Genomic DNA, 20,133 nt, shown 5'->3' with positions numbered 1-20,133 from the left:
AAGTCCACTTATGTGCAGGTTTTTTTCAACCAAAGATTAAGTGAGGCCAGACATGGTGGCTCACACCTGTAATCCCAGTGCTTTAGGAGGCTGAGGTAGGTGGGTCAACTTGAGGTCAGGAGTTTGACACCAATCTGGCCAATATGGTGAAACTCTGTCTCTATTAAAAATACAAACATTAGCCTGGCTTGGTGGCAGGCACCTATAATTCCAGCTACTCCAGAGGCTGAGGCATGAGAAGAGCTTGAACTCAAGAGGTGGAGTTTGCAGTGAGCTGAGATTGCACCACTGCACTCCAGTCTGGGCAACAGAATGAGACTTCTCAAAAATAAATAAATAAATAAAACAAAGGTGAAGTGAAATACAGTATTTGCAGACACATAATTCAAGTATATAGAGGGCTGATTTCACAAAGTAGGTTTTGCAGTGCCAAGTGAGTGACTTGAATATGTGCAGATTCTGATAAAAGTTGGTATCCTGGAATCAATCTCTGGAGAATACAGAAGAATGACTGCACATGGACGGCAGGTAAACACATGCAAAGATTCTTACCAGTATTAGTCATTAGGGAAATGTAAATTTAAAGCCCGCAAGATACCACTACACACCTATATGAATGGCAAAACAAACAAACTCCAGTACCTCCATAACACCACCAAGTGCTGGTGAGAGAAAAGCAACTGGAACTGTCATTCGTCACTGGTGGAAATGTAAAATGGTGCAGCCACTTCAGAAAAGTTCAGCCGTTATTAAGCTGAATATGCACTTACCATGGGTTTGGCAATTTCACTCCTCGGTATTTGGCCAAGTGAACTGAAAATTTGTGTTCATACAATAAAACTTGTGTGTGAATGTTTATAGCAACTTTATTCATAATTGCCCAAATCCGGAAAACACCAAATGTCCCTCAACTGAGATTTGGATAAACAAACAGTGCATGAAAACAACAACAACAACAACAACCACTAATACATACAATAACAGACAAATCTCAAATACATTATGGTAAGTGAAAGAAGTCAGGCTTAAAAGGCTATATACTGTATGATTCCATTTATATAACACTTTGAAAAGGCAAAACTATAGTGACAAAGAGCAGGTCACTGGTTATCAGGGGTTGTGTGGGGATAGGGTTGACTATGAAGGAATAGCATGAAGGAATTTTGCGGGTGGGAAAGTTGGAACTATTCTGCATTTTGATCGTGGTGATAGTTATGCAGCTATGCGTTGGTCAAAATTTATAGAACACTGTGCACCAAAAACAGTGAATTTTACTGTATGTAAATTAGAAAATAAAGTAAATGTGTAAGTATAAAGTATTCTATTGCTGGAGAGGAAGAGGGAGAGGGAACTGCGAGATGGGAGATAAGTCTGGATAAATTGCTTGTAGATTTGTAAAAGTCCCTGAAGCCAAGGTTGAGAAACTAGACATACTTCTAAGAATTTGAAGATCAGAATGTCAAAATGAAAATGATGGTTAGGTGATTTCACTGTTGACAATGTGTACCACAGAGTCCTAGGGTGGGAGGCAGGGAAGCCAATTAAGAGGTGACAATGGCTCCCCTAAGGGTGATACCTTATATCAGAAAAGGAATCTATCCATTGAAAATTCTTTCAGTTTTTTTTTGTTTGTTTGTTTACTACATCTTAATCCTCTTAAGAACCAGTGACGTTGTAATTATTATCTGCAATTAACAGATGCAAAAATTGAAGCTCAGAAAGGCTAAGCGATTTAAGTTCCCACTATATACTATGATTCTAAGACTTGTGGCTTAGTTGTTTCCTTCTTTCTAGTCCTTTTTATTCTCTCTCATGTCATTCTATTCACTTCTTTCTTGGCATTTGTCACAATCTGTAGGTTGTCTGCTAATCCTTTTTCTTGCTTATTGTCTATATGTCCCACTTGACTTCAGGGAAGGAACCCTGTCCTGGCAGCAGCTCCTTGTTGTATCCTCAGAGCTTCTTAACAGTGCTTTTGGTACACAATAGGTGCTCAAGAAATATTCATTGAGTGAGGAACTAAGTTAGAAAGCAAAGATAAAATATTATTATAATCGACATAATTTTTTTCCTTTTTATTTTATTTTTATTTGTTTAGAGACAGTGTCTCGCTCTGTCACCCAGGCTGTAGTGCAATGGCACAATCTCGGGTCACTGCAACCTATACCTCCCAGGTTCAAGCAATTCTCCTACTTCATCCACCCTAGCTGGGCTTAAGGCGCCCACCACCACTCTTAGCTAATTTTTGTATTTTTAGTAGAGATGGGCCTTCACCATGTTGGCCAGCCTGGTCTTCAACTCCTGGCCTCAAGTGATCTGCCCACCTCAGCCTCCCAAAGTGTTGGGATTACAGGCGTAAGCCACGACGCCTGCCCCCCGCCTTTTTTTCACTATAGAATGTCACTTACGTAGATGAGGCATATCCTTTTTAACATGTATTCTGTCTGCAGTGATGGAGACAGATGTTCCTTGCTCTGTTTTTTCTCTCAATAGCTCTCAAACCTGGCTATGCAACAGACTCATCTACAGATCTTTTTTTTTTTTAATGCTATATTTATCAAAGCAATGCAGATGAAATGACATCTTCATTTATAACAGAAAACAGCAGCCCAGCCCTAACCACTGTTACTCTTCAGTCCCCATCACCATCTGACAGTTGAACTCTACTCTTAACACTGGTATTTACCCTTTCTACCATGAAGCATACTCACAATACCTTTTCTTGAGTTTTCAATATTGGAAATTATCCGCTGACTTCCTCCTATGGAAGAAGAGAATTTAGCTCTCTCACATTACTTCCACCCAGTTTCCCTTACCCTTGTCCTATAATATTATAGAAACTACAATTATAATTCTTCATTTAATCAATTTTAGTGCTTAGATTAAGATAATTATGCAATAAATGTTAAGGCTAAGTTACATGAAATACTATGATTACATTTATAAAGTTTCTGGTTTTGAAATAAATTTTTCCTCCTGTGGTTAATAATTGCTATTTTCTGTTTATTTCATCTCTCATATGCCTACCCCGAAGTCATCTACAAATTTGGTTAGAACAGGAATACAGCTCTACTGTGATGAAATACATCAGGAACTCTATTGACCCCATTTTTTTTTTCTTGGAGACATCAGTTCCAGAGATATTCATTCTCTTGCTTCAATCTATACTTTTAGGCCTGTGATACAAATGTTGTCCTAGAAATTTCTTTTAATATCATCCTGGATATTCCTCTTTCCCTTTCTCCAATGTTGATTCCATGTCTTCATCTTGTTCTTGGACCAAACTGAGGGTGAGGTTGCTATTTCTTGTGGCTCAATAATGAGATGCAGATGAATTGGGGAGGAAGAGAGTTTTTATTTCTACAGCCAGTTACAGGGAGAAGGCCTGGAAGTTATTGCCAGACCAACTCAAAATTACCAAGTTTTCCAGACCTTCTATGTCTTCTAAGCTATATGTCTACGTGTAAGTGTGCATTCATCTAAAGACATCAATGATTAACTTCTTTTAATCTATAACTAAAGTCTGAGTCCTGAACACCTTCCTTTGGAGCCTCAGTAAATTTTTTAATGTAAATGGGTCTAGGTGCTGGGGTGACTATTCTTATCTTGTCGTGTATGTACCTGTGCAACAATCCTGCATGATTTGCACATGTACCCCCGAACCTAAAGTACAATTAAAAAATAAACACATATATAATTTTGTATAACTACATAAAAAAAAATAACGTAAACTCTTTGTGCATGTATTTTCTTTCAGCATTATCCTTCAATTCACATAACAGCATATGAAAATGATGAACGTGTACCTCTGAAAGGAATTGTAAGGTATACCATTCTTATCTTTTTTTTTTGCATAAAAAAAGTCTTTAATCAGAAAGGATTTATCTTCCCTCAACACAAATGCACACATTAAAAGTAAAAATACATCTATACATGAATATTTACACAAATGAGAGATCACAGTGGACAGCTACATGCCCTGGGCTAGGTGTTGAGAAGATGAACATTAGGAGGATGAACAACTGGAGGATGGCTTCTCTGCTGTTCCCGTTGTCCTGTGGTCGTCTTTTTGGCCAAGGTGGGTAGACTGGGAGGGGACAGGGTATAGCTCCAGTCTAATGGCAGAGTTATTGGCAAACTATAGCAACGAGGCCCCTCTCCAGACAGTTTCATAGGATCACCAGGGAGTGCTAAATCACGGAGGTTTGAGGAGTTCCTTGAGACCCCCAATAAACTTGTTTGTGGTTGCTTGGGGAGTTTCTTCAGATCCCCAATAAAACTTGTTTAATCCTAAATGGGCCCTGTTAAGAATTCTTTGTTATTTTGTCATGCTTTAAGGCCTAGGCCACACTCTTGGTGGGCTTTTGTTACATTCCAGCCTTTGTATAAGGGCACTTGCTTTTAATATTTAACTTAACTACTCAGTACTGAAACAGTTGTTACGGAGGCCTACATTAGTGAGACATGGCCTGCCACAATCTTATTTTAAGCCCTCTTTTTGGTGGAAAACACCTTTAAGTACCTTCATGAGAAACCATTTCATAGAAAGAAAACTTTTTGAGATGTTGCATGTCTGAAAATACTTTTCTTCTGCTCTTAGGCTTCATTGATTTGTTGGTTTTATTGAGAATTCTAGATTGTAAATGATCTCTCCTTGGAATTTAGGATATTGCTCCATTTTCTTCTAGCTTCTAGTATCATTAAGAAGTCCAATGCCTTTCTCTGTTTTCATGCCTGCTCTTTTGTCTGGATTCTGTTATTTTATCTGAAGCATTCAGGGAATTTAAAACATCTCAGCTGTTCTGACATTTTAGGATTAAGTGCTTTTGTGTGAGTCTTTTTCATTCATTTTGCAAGGCACTCACTAGATCCTTTTCAATCTGGAAATTCAGGTCCTTCAGTACTGGGGAAATGTCTTTCTTTGACAATTTTGCCTGCTTCCCCCATCTCCTTTTTTCTTTCTATAGATTACATGTTTCATCTCCTTAATTGATCCTACATTTTTCCTCATATTTTTCAACTGCTTGTCTTTTTGTTTTTCTGAGACTTCTCAATTTCCTTTTATCATCTGCTATTGAATTTCTTTTTTTCGTTTCTTTTTTTTACTTTTCAAAGCTTGTTTCTCTCTCTGAATTTTTCTTTAGAAAAATAGCATCCTGTTTTCATTGAAGGGTACAGTATTTTTAAGGATTGGGATTCCTTATTTTTGATGTGATTGGGCAGGGAATCTGTCCATTTTAGAAAATCCACTCCCTCACCCTCTGTACTCACTAGCTATAAAAATACTTTTCCTTATGCAAGGCAATTTCCCTAAAAGGAATCCTCTAAGATCTTCTCTGAGGGACAGAAACCTAAACACAGTCATTATGGGAGTCTGGAGGAGAAGTCTCAAAGTTCAGTACGTAGACTTTCACGTATTCCCTTTATCCCAATGTGCAGTAAGGCATTTTTCTCCTAGGTACTATTCAGCTGTCTCTCTATCTTCAAGATCAGAGCTTCTCTAATGATACCGAGGAGTAAATCTTGTTGTCTCTGGATTGTGGGTAGTGTGTTACCTAGCTGTTTGTGGAGGAAATAATCTTGGTGGGGGAAGAAGGGTCTCCCTATGCCTTTACAGACTTTCAAGCAATCCTATTGCTTACAGCCTCTTTTCTCAACCATGCTCCTTCAGAGATCCTACGCCTCAGATTTCTGGTCACCTCGACCTATGTTTATCTGTATCAGGGATTTTCAGGACAGAGTAGAGATAAAAGCCTGAGTTCAACACACCATGTTGAACAATTCACTGGTCTCATGCCAAACATACAGGCTTTCCTAAACTCCTTTGCGTTTCCAAGTGAGACTCTTTGGGAGTTAATCTGGGAGTCTATTTTTGAAAAGATCCTTAGGTGATTCTAACATCATACATATAAATTCATTATTACAGCACTGTCACACAGGCATACACATTTTACAGTTAACTTTGAAGGCATAATGAACCAGGTATAAGGAGATGAGGAAAAGGTCAGGATAAATTCTAAGAAAAGGCCAGGAGCAGTGGCTCTTGCCTGTAATCCCAGCACTTTGGGAGGCCGAGGCAGGCGGATCACTTGAGGTCAGAAGTTTGAAAGCAGCCTGGCCAAACTTGGTGAAACGCTGTCTCTAATAAAAATACAAATATTAGCTGAGCATGGTGGTGCATGCCTGTAATCCCAGCTGCTCAGGAGGCTGAGGCAGGAGAATAGCCTGAACCTGGGAGGCGGAGGTTGCAGTGAGCCGAGATCACACCACTACACTCCAGGCTGGGCAACAGAGCTAGACTCTGTCTTAAAAAAAAAAAAAAATCTGAGAAAAGGATGTCTTAAAATGGACAGGCCTCGATTGATCCGGGGGCATTAATTAGAGTACCAGGACGGCCACCCACTGGCTGGGAAAGGTGGTTGGGAGATGGTGTTAATACATTTGACTTCTAGTTTGAAAACAGAATAGATCTTTTCTTCCTTGAACTCTACCTCATCTTCTTTTCTCCCCTCTCCCTTCGACTACCCTGCTATTTTCGTAACACAGATTGGAAAAATAAACAATTAAGCCATTTTGAAAATCTGAAATTTGGAAAGCCCAAAAAACATTCCTAAAGAAAATTTCACACACATGTGACCTCTAGGAACAGTATTCATTCAAGTGAACAATTTTCAAAATAAAAAAATATATATATCCACTGAAAACGGACACTGCAGCATGTACAGAATAAGGATAGACATGTTTTCCATATTGCATACCTCATTATGATCTCTATTTTAGGAGCAGTATGTGTGTGCGGTAAAGTATGAATAGAGGATTAGAAAGCAGAAAGTCACAAGTTAAAGGACTTGGCAGAAAAAAGAGACATAGATGAAGAAAAAGAGGGAGGGTTATGGGAAATACTGAACTAAGATGGCAAACAACCAAGATTCCTCTTGAAGTCTATGAGAAACAGGAAAAAAGGGAGGTGGAGAGATGGAGTGAGGCATGGATGGTGCTAATCAAAAAAAGTAAAAATCTTTTTCAATCATTTTTTATTACTCACGTAGGTTTGATGTCCACATTATTATTTTCATTTGTCCAGTAAGTAATGCTATTAAAACAAAGTTTGGTATTTGGGAACATGGAATATATACTAAGGTTACCCAAAGTGTTTATTAAATGTGTTGCAATGCAATGTGATAATTCCAACAGAGAAAAAAATGTTAAACTGGATTTGCTATATATATATTTTTTGTTTCAAAAATGCAGCATGGATTTTTGCCACATTCATTTACTTCAAGTACATTCTTTGACAATTGCATTTCCTAGCACAATGACTGGTATATGGTAGGCAACTTTTAAGGTTTTGGAATGAATAGGTGAAAACTCAGAGAACAATTGTAGATATGGAAAGATTCTTAACTGTTGTTTTTTTAGATTTGGGTTCCTTAAACACACACACACACACACATTGTGTACCAAACAGCTCTATTTCTACCATATCTTTATTGAAAGCTACTTTTTGCAAATGTGTTATAACTAATTCACCAACAGCATCTTTCTACATTTTAGTTCCCTTTGTATGAAGGTAGACAAATCCTAAGGTTCTTGGGAAAAGTATTCAGTCATGAAGCAACCTCCAAAGTTGTATTTTGGCATTATCCAACTAATGCACAAATTTTCATTCATTTCATTCTTATTGACATTACTTAGACTATAACATTTACTGTTCACAGAAAATTAACTTATATTTTAAGAAATTTACTCACAGAACCATAGTTTGTGCATTTAACAGTCACTATGAAATACACACCAATCATTATCATTTTAGGGAACAAATTTTAGGGAAATCTCAGAAGTAATTACTTGCTTTAACTTTATCATCCCAACATTATGGGTATAGGCATTGTTGGAAAAATATAATTAAAAATCCAAATCTCCCAACCCAGAAATCCTCTCCACAAACGTGAGTACACAAAACACTTTTATTATTGAATAAGCATTAAACTAGAATGTGATGCACATCACAGACAATTTGCTAAGAGATTGCAACAGAAATTTCGCCCTTTTATATAGCCAAGTATATATGACCCATTACATACATATTTTCAAGATGAACAATAAGTAGTCGTCAAGTAAGACATTTGTCACATATAATTCGTCTTAGCAATTGGGGTGGCCTTCTGTGTTAGTTAATTGGTTTTATCCAGAGGGGAAAAAAATACTTACCTTTATGACAGAAGGTAGTTTTGCAACTTGGAGCAAGTTGCCCACTGAAGTTAGGTTCCTACTCTCAGAAAAACTGGGAGATAGGGAAGGATGCTAACTCCCTTGAAGCACTTGGAAGGGAAAAAAAAAAAAAAAAAAAAAAAAAAGCTTCCAGGTTTAAGTCCTATCTAGTCCTCAAATGGATTTATGCACATTTCAAAGAGCTGAGAAAGCACTTAACAATTATTAAATAAGAAAGTACTTAAGTTTTCTAAGGCTAATGCTCGGAGAAAAAGGGACAGGAAATCTTATCCCCCAGTTTCAATAGAGAGAATGAAATCTCTTATTTAAAATTTTTATGTTGGTTTTTGTTTCTTTAGCTTTAAAACAGCAGACTTTAAAAAAAGTCCAATCTAAGATTTATGTTTTTCTATGTGTTCTCTATGGTTAAATAAATAACCCTGCTTAGAGAAAATATTCACCACTCTGCTTTGGCTCCTACTAACCCAGTTTTTTAGAGGGAGGGGAAATACGGATTGAGGTTCTGTGGTTCAACCAATGCAAAAGATGCACCGCTTTAAAAAGCCTACTACAGGAACATGGGAGGATCACACCCTCAAATAATGACGAATACCTATCCTACTGTTACTGATTACCTAGTAATAAGCCTGCAGTTCACATTACTCATTTTTCACCAAATTCTTTTGGTGAAGGACGCTTCAGAAACGACCAGCACTGAAGAGCAAACACGTTTGGGTTCTCCACGCATTCTAGACTCTCGAAGAGGTAAGAATTTATTATAGGGGGGCCATTCCCAGGACCTGCTTTTAAACAAGATCCATTACAATTCCAGCATGGAGTTTCTTACATTTTTAGGCAGGCTCAGGCACTTGAGAATACAGGACTGAAAGACAGTTCCTGCCCTTAAGGTACTCAGAGTAAACTGGAGTTGCTGCAAATCATTCTAAAGCAATCCACAACAGAGAGGTAAAATGTGGGAACGTACAGGAAAAAGTGACCAATTGTGAGGCTGAAAAGTGCCTATTTTAGGGGTAGGGGCCCCGCGGCCCTAAAGCGGCTTCCCTTCCCGGGGACTTCAGCTTCGGGGATCGCCCAGCGCCCGGCAGGCACACTTAACATTTTAATCACGCCTCCGCCCCCACTCTCCGAATTCCTTTCCGGCTGCCGACCCGCAGAGTAGTCCCTTCTAGGCGGCCTCAGCTTATCATCCCCCGGTCCGGCCACTTCCCGGCTGCGGCCAGGCAAGCCTCCCAAAGTTTCCTGTGACGCCGCCGTCCGCCTCCAGCCCCATCTCACCCCGGCAGCCCAGGACACCAGCTAGGGAGGAGCAGGTTACCGAGGCGGGGAGAGCGGCACAAACGCGCAGACCTCGGGACTCCACCCGGGCTAGGGGGCGAGCCCAGAGGGCGGCGGCCGCAGCCGCAGCTCCGAGCCTCTAATCCCAGCGCCCGCAGCCCGGGCTAAGCACGCGCCCACCCAGCCTAGGGCCCAAGACCTGCCCCTTCGGGGCCGGGGCCAATCGGCCGCTCCCCGCCTCCTGGGAGGTAGTGGAGGAGGGGGTTAGGGGCCGGGCGGCAGCGCCCGCCTTCCGCTCTTGCCCATTGGCTGAGGCCTCAAGGGTGCCCGGAGACCGGAGTACAGCTGGATTGGTTGCAGAGGCTCGTGACAGTGGCGCCTATTGGCTGTGGCAGCCCCCGTGACGCGGGGTGGTGACTGGCTCCGGAGTCTGAGGGGCTCGGGCTTGTCAGGTTCTAGGTAGGTGCGTTTGGCGCCGCCGGCGGCAGGCGCTGTTGCCCGGGGCAACGCGGGGGAAGGGGGGTAGTGGAGGGAAGGCAAGGCTAGAGCGGGGGCAACAATCTCTGCCCGCAGAAGGGCTCCCAGGATTCGGCCCGGGCGTTGTGGGCTGCGCCGAGGCTCTTCCTCCGCCCTCAGCCATCGCCCCCCCATCCCCTGTCCCAGGCTGCAGGGTCACCCGCCCATCCTCCCGCCCGCGGCGGAGCATTCCTGGTTGGGGCTTGGACGAGGCTACACACCCAGCCCCACGAGGCCCGCCCCTCCCACCATCCCGGGACCCGAAGGCTGAGGGGGCGGGCGCGGGCGCGAACGGGCTGTGGCGGGCGCAGTGGCTCCGCCCCGTCGCGGGGTCTGGGGGCTGCTAGACGTGAGGTGGGGTGGGGAGGACTGTGGGCAACGCCCAATCTTGCCCGCACCCGCACCTCTTTTTTTCGGCAGCAGTCATCTCCTGGGCGCCGCCCTCCCGCTGGGGGGGCACCCTCAACCCCTTGTGTTCTTCCAATCTCTTCCTGCCTCTGGAGCCCCGCAGTCAGTCTACCTTGATCCCTCGGTCCTCCCCAGCTCTCCTCCTATGTGTCACCTTCTCCCGCTTTTATCCCCTACCTCATCTTTCTCCTCCTGTCTTGGCTAGAGGTGTCCTCCGAGAGTCTAAACAAGAGATAGGCTCTTAAGTGTGAAGCTAGTGCTGTTGTTGGTCATTTCTGCTCTGTGGTCTCTTTGCCGGTTATTGGGGAGGTGTTTGGAGGCACCTTTGGGGATCCTCTTTCTGCCTTAGAGTTTCTCTTAGGATCGAGTTTCTGAATACGCTCATTGGGTTGTGTTAATAGGGACAGGGTACTTCTTCCACAAATTGAGTTTACTGTGAGGTGGGCACTTTTTACTTTGTACGTTTGCGATTTTGCTATCCACTGCAGTGTAATCCAAAATCTAGCGATTTTGCTATCCACTGCAGTGTAATCCAAAATCTAATAATTTGTTAAGACTGGTAGTCTTACATTTTTCCTTCGCCTTATGGTTAAAAAAGGAGAAGCTTTTTAATCTTTTTAATTCAGATGAAGTTGCATGTATTAATGGTGATCTCACTATCACTTTGACATAAACTGCTGTAAAGGTGTACTGCCATTTTCCTTTTCTCCAGGTATTTTAAGATGCATTTCTCGGATGAAGTCACCTATATAAAAGTGTAACAGAAAAATCAGTAAGAGAATAGATCAAAACTATTTTAATGATTAAAGATTAGAAAATACTTTTCAATCTACATGTGGAATGAGAACAGGATTAAAAAAAAAGTATTGCAAAATCTGTATAGTGCGTTAATTTGTAGTCCTGGTATACTTATGTTGCCTTTAAGAAGACATTTGTAAATAGCTCCAGGTTTGTCAGTCACTGCAGCGGAAGGCAGAGTGTATCTATTTGTTGTTCAGGAAACCTTTTCTGCTAGTACTTTTGAGCCAAGATTATTATGCTTCCAAAGATGTTGGGAATATATTAAGAGAGTACACAGGCATAGTTCTGTTTTCATCTTTGAAAGATCTTGGGTGAAGATCTATTTCTCTTCTGCATTGATTATTGACAGCATTAACATAGTTAAAACTAACATAGTTAAACTACAAAGTTTTAGCATCATCTAAAACTGTAGTGTCAAGTTTATGGAGCTTCTGCCTACTTCAAAGGTTGATATCGTTAGTCCAAAAGAAATAATTCAGGCTTTGGAAGATAAATCACATTTCATCTTCAGTGTAGATGTTACTATAAACCTGGATTGTGAACATTTCAAATTTGCCAGTTTTTTCTCAACTATTTTACTATGAAAAATTTCAAACAATGCAGAAGAGTCGAGTTGTACCTACCACCTATATATTTAGCAATAATGATTTCAAGACCACTGTTACACAGTAAACATTAAGGAATAGAGGAACTAAAATGATCAAGCTTAAAAAACCAGCATTTGTGACCTGGCACGGTGGCTTATGCCTGCAATCCCAGCACTTTGGGAGGCCGAGGCAGGAGGATCACCTGAGGTCGGGAGTTCAAGACCAGCTGACCAACATGGAGAAACCCCGTCTCTACTAACAATACCTAATTAGCTGGGTGTGGTGGCGCATGCCTGTAATCCCAGCAACTTGGGAGGCTGAGGCAGGAGAATCGCTTGAACCCGGAAGGGGGAGGTTACAGTAAGCCGAGATCACGCCATTGCACTACAGCCTGGACAACAAGAGCGAAACTCTGTCTCAAAAAAAGATAAAGAAAAAAACCCAGCATACGTATATACATGGATATGTAATATCCATGTATATACACCCTACCAAATTATCATAAGGTGCTTTTTTTAATTTGTAAATGGGAATTATACTTATTAAAACTATAGTAACTTAATTACATGAGACTGTTCAAGGCAGTCTTGTGAGTGAGTAGAAAGTCATCGTCTTTGTAATCAAGGCTCAAATGAGTAAACTGCATTTTGGTAATCTGAAAAAAGGAAGTTTGATGAATAAATAAAAGTTTTGCTTTAAAATTGGACTCAGGTAAATAGATTATAGTTTTGTACTTGATTTATAAATGAACATTTTTTGGAGGGAAGTCCAAGGAACTATCAATTATGTGAAATTTTGGTAGCAAACTTGATAAATTGGATTAATCTTATGTCTGTTCATTTGGAGTAAGAATGTACTTTTTTAGGCCGGGCGTGATGACTGACGCCTATAATCCCAGCACTTTGGGAGGCCGAGGCGGGTGAATAACGAGGTCAAGAGATCGAGACCATCCTGGTCAACATGGTGAAACCCCCGTCTCTACTAAAAATACAAAAAATTAGCTGGGCGTGGTGGCGCACGCCTGTAGTCCCAGCTACTCGGGAGGCTGAGGCAGGAGAATTGCTTGAACCCAGGAGGTGGCGGTTGCAGTGAGCCGAGATCACGCCACTGCACTCCAGCCTGGCGCCTGGCGTCGGAGCAAGACTGTCTCAAACAAATAAACAAACAAAAAACAACAACAACAAAAGAATGTACTTTTGTAATGGAAAAAGCTTACAAATGTGAACTTTCTTTTAGTAGAACTGCTTCATGGAGACTGAAGTAATTATCTAGAGACATTGAAGTTAGTATTTCAACAGAACTCAACTCTCTTAGGTGTTGTCTCATGGTTCTGAGGAATATTTTGATATAAAACTTCAATTTATAGTAAAGAAATAAGTGGAAATGGGTAAATTCACACATTTGTATATTTGTAATTTTTCTATACCTGGGAAATTCCTGCACACTACTTTTAAGTATTTGAATCTTGCTTTTTAGTTTTTGTGTACCCTAAATAGGTTTTTCATACGTACCTCATTCATATAATAATTTCTTAAACATTAAGAGCTATGTCTCAGAATTTATAGATCTCTGGAATGATTTATTATTATTTTCCACATTCTATTTGTCTTTGGCATGCTTATGTATGGTTAACCTATCATGCTATTGAGAGGGGGAACAAGTAGGTCATAGTTTTATAACTTCAGTTGGAGATTCAGTGAATTCAGAAACACTTAGTTTTTTTTAAAAATCAAGGCTCCAATTTTCCCTTCCCTCCCTACCTTCTTCCCTTTTTTACTCCTTTCCTATTTTTGTTTGATTATAAAAGTTAAATGCCTTATAATCGATTCAGAAGAAATTGATATAGAGAAGAAAGAGAAGTCACCCGTTATTCTACCATAATGATTTGGAAACCAACCAAAACTTTGATTTCTTCTGTAATACTCTACCAATTGTTGCAACTTTATGGTTTTCATTTCAGTGTATCTACATTTGCATCAAAATCTGTTAAGAGTTCTGGAACTCAAGGCTGCTACCCTAAATTAGAAGAGGCCTCCTAGATCTGGGGGAAAAATGGAGAAGAATAAATAGAGGATAGATTAGAGTCAGAACAAAGGAATTAGACCCAAGCAGTTACTTTTTCTTATTCTGTAAGTATAATTTTAGTTTACCGTATAAAACTGCTGTATGGCTGACAAAATATGGGGCCATGTTTTTTCTTTAGAATTCAGAATATCTAGGTAAAACAAAGTTTACTTGGTCCTTTTCTATGAATATTTCAGATTTCTCAATTTTTGCAGGATATTACATAATTCAGCTTTAAAAAATTTAATGTCATGCATAATTTGGAATAATTTCTTAAATATTTATATTAGATTATTACTAATTTTCAGTCTGTTCATTATCACCATTCATTATAAACTTCATATTGTCACTTTTTTTAGTAGGTATAAAAAGACTGGACATTTTATGTAGGTGTTCCTTACTACGTTGCAAAGTGTAGTGAAAAGAAGAGCCATGTATTTTAGAATCAGATAATTGGGGTTTTAGTTCCAGTTTCTCTTCTGTGGGATCTTGACAAGTTATTTTATCTCTTTAAGTCATCATTTTCTCATCTGTTACATAGGGATATTAAAATTACTGCACTAGCTTGTTACATAGAAGAAATGAGACAACATAGGTAAGATTTTGGAAGTATTCATCTTCTGTATTCAGTTACTTACATGGGAGCATTGATTTTATCTCCTTTTGTATTAATATGTTTATTATACCATCCTCAAAATCCTTGTTTCAGACATAAGAAATTAAAATATAATGTACATTAAATTTACTTAAGTTGAATGACATTTGCATTTATACAAATAAAACAAATAATTAGAAATATCTCAGATTAGCTGTTCTTTTTATAATGCTTAGATTATTGTATCTCAGTAGGGATAATTATAAATTTACTTTAAATGGTTTTTAACCCCAAAATATGGCCAGTTTGTCTGGATTCCTGATTTATTTTTCTTCTTCCCTGGATGATCATGTTTTTGGATGGTTGCCCTAAGTTCCTTTCATTTAAACCACAGGTATTAGCTACATGTTACTGTCTTAAATCTCTAACTAGTGCTCCCATAACCACATTTTCTCAATCTGTTTAAAATTTAAACTTTATTTTTAAATTTAATAATACCCTTATTTGTATATTAGTTGTATCTTTTCCACCTCCTACTGATATATATGATTATTTTTTAAGGAACAGTGTTTTACAGATATCCCTATTTCAGATTTTGTGTCCTGTAAGTGTAGGGTTCTGATTCTTAAAAAACATACCATTTAAATGGACAGACCAACCTATAGTTATCCTGTGCAGAGAAGTAAGCAATGAATTGAGTTAGGCGTTGAACTAGAGTCCTTATGTTCTCATCCAGCAGTAAAACAGATTTTGTGATCTAAGTCAGTGTTTCTTATATATTTTTCCCATCCAGGTACAAGATATTTACATGTGTGGCGTATTCCACTGTGTCCACTGTGCAGTTTTCTAGCTTGTGAGCTCTAATTCACTTTCTTTTTCCTATTCAAGAAAGCATATTAGAATGCAGATGATTGAGTGTGAGATCATTATGGGTATAAACTTGAATCTACTCTGATTTATTGGAGAAAGTGAGTCATTAAAAAAATGTGGGCTGGGTACAGTGGCTCATGCCTATAATCACAGTACTTTGGAAGGCTGAAATGAGAGGATCACTTGAGCTTAGAAGTTCAAGAACAGCCTGGATAACATAATGAGACCCCATCTCTACAAAAAAATAAACAAAAATCAGCCAGATGTGATGGCATGTGCTTGTACTACTACTCAGGAGGCTAAGGTAGGAGGATTCCTTGAGCCCAGGAGTTCAAGACTGCATTGAGCTATCATAGCAACACTGTGCTTCAGCCTGGGCAACAGAGTGATTCCCTGTCTCAAAAAAAAAAAAAAGTGTATAAGTATTGTTAGTAACATATACTGAAGACATACCTTACAATTCTTTAGAGACCCAAGTTATTTCCACATTTTCCTAAAATGAATGTCCCTCTAGTTATTTTTATAATTCTTATAATGCGACAGAAGAAAATATTATTATACTGATTTTATGTAATTTATAGAGTCCTGCATCTAAAAGTTCAAATAGCTTAATGAACATTTAAAAATATATGGGTGACAGTACCTTAGTCTTTATTGTGACTAGAATAACACTAATTATTTTGGAAAAATTGAAGTTAGTTTTCCAGTATACATCATTTTACTTGCAAAAAGGCTATTTCTATAGTGGGACTCGCAGTTTTAGGTAAGTAGAAACAGTACTAGAATTTTTATTTTCTAGGCACTTAGAATATAAAAATGCCCTTTACATTGGCTCAGTCAGAAAAGTATCTTTGCATTACTATGAATAGAACTTAAATCACTCATCCTAGTAGAAGTACAATGTATAATATACAGTTCTAAGTGAAGACTTAGAAAAACTATGTTCAGTAGACCTTTTGATATTTGCAAGTGGTATTTCTTGAAACCTTTGTGAATCTAGGATGTAACCACTTCCGTAAAATACGGTCAAATTTAGTGGGAAGATTTAAATGATCCCTTCAGACTCGTACAATCCTGTAAGTAGGACCCGAGTCATTAAAACTATTAATTTTTTTGCTTCTGAAATGAAGGCTAGACAACCTTGCATTACATTATTTGTATACAGGCAATTGTTGTTATTCTTGACCCTTGTATACTTATGGTTTGAATAAAAGATCATTTATGGCTTAATCACAAAACTTCCTGCATTGTCACAATGGTTAGTCCTTGGTTGCTGTAATGCTTTCTGTATGCTGCTGTTTCTTGGATGTTTTCTTCTTGGAGTTGAATATTTCTGTAGCATGTGTCCTGTGGGCTCTCTTGTTAGTTTCACATTATACAAATAAAAGTGCATTTGACACTTCTAGCAGTGTTTAGTTTTGATAACAAATGGGTCAATAGCCACCCTAGCAGCTATACCGTATCTTGTTTCATGAAAATATATGGTGTTGGCTGGGTGCTGTGGCTCACCCCTGTTATCCCAGCACTTTGGGAGGCTGAGGTGGGTGGATCACCTGGGGTCAGGAGTTTGAGACCAGCCTGGCCAACACGGTGAAACCCTGTCTCTACTAAAAAAATATAAAAATTAGCTGGGCATTGTGGCACATGCCTGTAATCCCAGTTACTTGGGGGGCTGAGGCGGGAGAATTGCCTGAACCTGGGAGGCAGAGGTTGCAGTGAGCTGAGATTGCCCCATGGCACTCCAGTGTGGGTGACAAGAGCGAGAAATTCCGTATCAAAAAAAAGAAAATATATGGTATCTTGACTTTCTCTTGAATTATAGTTCTTTTAGACTTACGTGGTTTCTATGTACATTCCTATATAGGTTAACCATCATTTTAATTTTCACTAAGGTTTTGCAAACTTTGCTTTACCAGGAACAAAGGAAATATTTCCAGGCATCACCTTTTTTTCTTTGTTTCAGTATAGAATTATGTGATGGACTTTCTAATATGGCAAACCCAGTCACTATCACATTTCCCATCCATTCTGAATTTACTGCAAATTCATATATTTGGCTAAGTACCATTACTTTGTGATGCCTGTCTACTTTTTATATATTTAATAAATTTGCTATAATAGAGAAATTAAGGGGAACTAAACAATGTAGTTTCAGATAATTATTAATGATAACATATAATGATAATATGTAATTACCTAATTATGGATCCATATAACCTATTAGTAATATGATAATATATAATTAATTAATGGTATGTCAGTATTCCAGTTTTTTGCAAGCATTTATGTTGGGGATGATGTGTAAGAATCTTTATGTAGATTTATAAATGATAGAAACTTTTTACAAAGCAGGAAGCCAGTTCTTTCCTCCTACTCCCACACACATTTTTTGTTTTGTTTTTGTTTATATAAAGTTCTTTTTTTTCTCCTCCTCAACATTTTAACTTCTCAGGTAGAAACAGTTTCTGTCAATATAAGTTTTAAGTCTTTTAGTAAATTACACGGATTCAGATATATCATAATGGTGGTGGCACTAACATTTCTTTAGTGCCTACAAAAGTGCAATGCACTTTTGTACATTTCTTTTGATTTTATGAATTCGATGGCTTGAATTTTCTTTTTGTGATCTGGAACCAATATTAGGTCATATCATTTATCCAAGGAGACCGAGTTATAAAATGATATTGGGATTTGAACTTGGGTGTTTCATACTCTAAACCTGAAATAAATATAAATGGTAAAAGTCTAAATATAGTAAACTATTAATGTCTTGGATTTAGTAGAAGTTTCAGCTATTTGGGAGCGATTCTGAAGGTCTGTTTTGAAATATTTGCAGTTTTGCTGAGATGACTTCTTATTAGAAGCAAGACCCTAAAATATTCATGCTCCTGGCTAACCGTGTTGTGTCTATATCTTATTATTTATTTATATTATACTTTTAGTTCTGGGGTACATGTGCAGATCGTGCAGGTTTGTTACGTAGGTATACACAAGCCATGGTGGTGGTTTGCTGCATCCATCACCCCATCATCTACATTAGGTATTTCTCCTAATGCCATCCCTTCCCTATCCCCCCTCCCCCTGCTCTTCTTCCTCTAGCCCCCTAACCCCCCAGGCCCAGTGTATGATGTTCCCCTCCTTGTGTTTGTGCATTCTCATTGTTCAACACCCACTTATGGGTGAGAACATGCGGTGGTTGGTTTTCTGTTCTTGTGTCAGTTTGCTGAGAATGATGGTTTCCAGTTTTATCCGTGTCTCTGCAAAGGACATGAACTCATCCTTTTTTTTTTTGTGGCTGCATAGTATTCCATGGTGTATATGTGTAGGGAAAGAATTTTTACCTGTTGCATAGGAAAACTCATGGCACACAGATAGCTTAGTAGGCTTTCAGCAAATATTTGTTGGACAAATTAACAAAAAATAATGTGTCCCCTTAAGTGACCATTAACTCTGAAACACTGATGGGACTGAGAATACCCTGCTTGCAAACAAGCAAGTTACCTTGCCATACTTTTATATACATGACATTAATAGAAGAGCCCTGGGTCAGAGACTCAGAGGGTTTATTACAGCAAAAGCAGTTGCCAGAGAAATACCATAGTGCTGGGTCTCCCTGCCGCATCTCTGTGACAGAGCAATGTGATGAGGGTGAGACGTCTACCCACACATGCAGCAGATTTGCATCACAGGAGAGGAGCCTTGAAATTAGGAGACTCCAAGCTTGTATAGGGTGTTGGCACATCTGCCATCCTCCCCTGCAGAACGAGAGAGATTACTCATTAAGCGCAACTCTTCCAGAGGTGAGGGAGAAGGTATCTTTAGGTTTCTTACCCTAGAATGTAAGTAGTTGCTTCCAGGGAGGGGAGGGAGAGGGCTTAATTTCTCCAAAGCTTTTTGGAGGTTTCTATCTTTAGGGAGATACTATCTTTAGCTTCTAAGGCTGTCTGTTATGTAAATATCCATTTGTAGTACATTTTTCTCAGAAGATTCTATGCAGGAATATAAGAAATGCAGAGTGAATTGTTTCCCTGCAGTAATTTTGAATTTCAGCAGTTAACATCTATTTACATCTGAACTCAGATTAGGGACAAAATATTTTCAGACATTTTTCTAGTTCTTTTCTCTTGGTTCTTTGTTTAGGTTGCTTGATTGTCCAGTAGGTACTTAACGTCTTTCAGTTTAGCAACCTTGGCTGAAAGATATCTTTCCTTCTTGATTAGCTTCTGGAAAAAATGTTGGGCTTCAGTATTATCTGTCCAATTTAGGTAATGTACCTATTCCTGAACTACTGCTTGTGAGAGGGAATATGCTCATTTCCCAGAACTGGGTTTTGTTCCTACCCCAGAAACATTAGAATGCTAGTGATTAATGCCACCCAAACCATGTGGGTTGATGATAAGAAGATAGTTTGGGAAAAGAAAATTAAGATGCTGCTACCAAAAGAAAGGGAGATAGATGCTTCAGAGTAAAAAAACCACACAGGTCTGTTACTTACATGCACATGCAACTCACATTTAAAAAAATAGAATCTTACCATATATAACTACTTTGTCTATTTTTCACCTTCACATATCATGAATAAGAAATTTTCTTCGAAAACATAATTTTAAATTGTTGTAAAAGTATACTTAAATTCATTGTTTAAAATAGATATTTGGCAAATTCATTGTTTAAAACAGACACTTGGTTTATCAGAATTGGGTTTTGAAAAACTAAGGGGATATTTATTAGAGAAGTGGGGAGAGCAGAGATGGGAAAGAGAAGTAGATCCAGGACTAGGGTAAG

The 20,133-nt window shown here is 38.9% G+C and overlaps 1 protein-coding gene across 7 annotated transcripts in view; it reads left to right on the top strand.

The window, feature by feature from the left end:
• The first annotated feature begins 8,758 nt into the window (after positions 1 to 8,758).
• FER (FER tyrosine kinase) overlaps positions 8,759 to 20,133 on the top strand; it is a 484,379-nt gene continuing 473,004 nt past the window's right edge. For 3 of the 7 annotated variants that reach the window (XR_004267831.1, XM_032274911.1, XM_032274927.1), the window contains exon 1: positions 9,861 to 9,966. The gene's annotated coding sequence lies outside the window, so the exon portion shown is untranslated. Of the gene's footprint in view, positions 8,977 to 9,859; positions 9,967 to 13,039; positions 13,949 to 20,133 lie in introns of those variants that run through there. The other 4 variants (XM_032274885.1, XM_032274906.1, XM_032274891.1 and 1 more) reach the window with 3 other exon arrangements.

Source organism: Sapajus apella, unplaced genomic scaffold (assembly GCF_009761245.1).
Source record: "Sapajus apella isolate SASKATOON/1434 unplaced genomic scaffold, GSC_monkey_1.0 scaffold1, whole genome shotgun sequence".
NCBI lineage: Eukaryota > Metazoa > Chordata > Mammalia > Primates > Cebidae > Sapajus > Sapajus apella.
The sequence above is the reverse complement of the archived record's forward strand: the minus strand, read 5'-3'. Positions and strand labels throughout refer to the sequence as shown.